This window comes from Sinocyclocheilus grahami, unplaced genomic scaffold (genome assembly GCF_001515645.1).
Source record: "Sinocyclocheilus grahami isolate Dianchi unplaced genomic scaffold, SAMN03320097.WGS_v1.1 scaffold1500.1, whole genome shotgun sequence".
Lineage (NCBI taxonomy): Eukaryota > Metazoa > Chordata > Actinopteri > Cypriniformes > Cyprinidae > Sinocyclocheilus > Sinocyclocheilus grahami.
Genome location: NW_015506679.1, coordinates 126,187 through 127,942, shown reverse-complemented (window position 1 = coordinate 127,942; position 1,756 = coordinate 126,187).

The following is a 1,756-nucleotide window of genomic DNA, read 5'->3' as shown; positions in this document are numbered from 1 at the left end:
GGACATGTTTTGAAAAGTCATATTTCTCAGTATAAGAGGTTTTCTATATACACATGGGGTCTGGACCATCAAATTCACTTTCTGTCAATTCCATTTAAAGAGTGGTTTTCAAACTGTGGGTCACAGAAAGTGTGAGAATCGACCCTTTTTACATTTCTGAGTTTGGAATGCAGTAAAGTATAGTGTAACTTCTAAAAAGGTACATAGCGGACTTTAGCAAATAGTATTTTTTTCACTTTAATTTGCTCCAACAATTGCATTTCCACGACTTTCCAAAAATGGCATGCAAAAACAAACAGTGTGGCCTATGCAGCCCAATTCACAAATGAATGACTCTTTTTAGTCGGTTATTTTAATTAAGTGTTCAAAAAGACAGACAAATTTACACTGAATCCGTTTGACAAATCTTTCAGATCAGCTAATGAATCAGCATGCCATTGACCCACATACTGAACGTCAAGTTCGATGTCAGTGTGTCTTTACATCAATAAAAAGGCTGCTCTTACTTGCTGTGCCACTAGGAAAACAAAAATGTATTCTCTCTTTATCTGTATTCCCCAGTCATGTCTTTATTAAAGTTTTTAATCCTCATCTTTATAGGTTACAATTTGATAAGTTAGCCAACCCAAATGCAATTTAACAAGGAAAATGCGACGTTAATGTAAAGAATGTTCTTTTTTTCATGTCAGAAGACCAATTTCTGTTCAGAATGCTTTATTCAGAATGCTGTCACCTTGAATTTATGCATTTTAATTTCATTGCCCCCTAAGTATTCACTGATATTGCAAGTAATGAAAGGAGTTCTGTATTTATTATATAAATTCTCACATCTGCATCTGAATATTGAATACTCCTGATATCATATACCCTTTCTAGACCTAGAATGAGTATGTGACTTTACACGGGCCACAAAGAAGATGTCGTTATGTACTTGAGAGTGAGAGATTTCAGGGTGAGAAAGTTCTTTGTCTTTGAATTTCATTACGCTTGCTCTACCTAGGAGGGATTCATTATCTTGATATCCAGGGCATAGAAACCTTATATAGGAGCAAACCTAGTTCTACAGTAACTTATCTGCCCTATCACCATACCCTTACAAAGACAGCGCCTGTAATCCTCTCTAACCAAGTGTGGGATCCACACTCTATCTGTGACCCTGTCACACATACCTATCACTCTAACCTTCTGCCCCCTTGACATGTTCACATGTGACAGAAGACCACTGTCACTTCCTATTTTGCTCAGTTTTAAGTCATTATTAGTCAGTCAGAATGCATCAGCTGCAATGCGGATGAGGTTGTGTTGAGAAGTCCTCTTTTATCCACCTTATTTTTAACACAAGAGCAGATGTGGTCATTTGTAAATTGAATGTGCGAGACTTCATGTGTCATCTGCTTTTCACTTATTTTAGCTTTACAAAAACAGTCAGTTATGCTGCTTCATATTGCAAACTGGTATTTGTTATCATATAATTTAAATGTATTATCGTAATCATAAACACACTGGTTTGTAGCACAAAAAGTTTAACTGTTTACTGCACTTTACTATTCTTTTAGTTGTTGTCCTTCTAATCGGACGTCTCGCATATTCACAGAAAATAGCTTACTTCCGCATTGCAAAATAAGGTGGATAAGCTTATAAACAGAACACATGCTTCATGCTAAAAATTATTTTTTATTAGTATCAATATTAGCCACCACAATAAAGTGACGTCCAATTCAATATGCGACAGTAGTGTATTCAGTGTTCAGTGTCA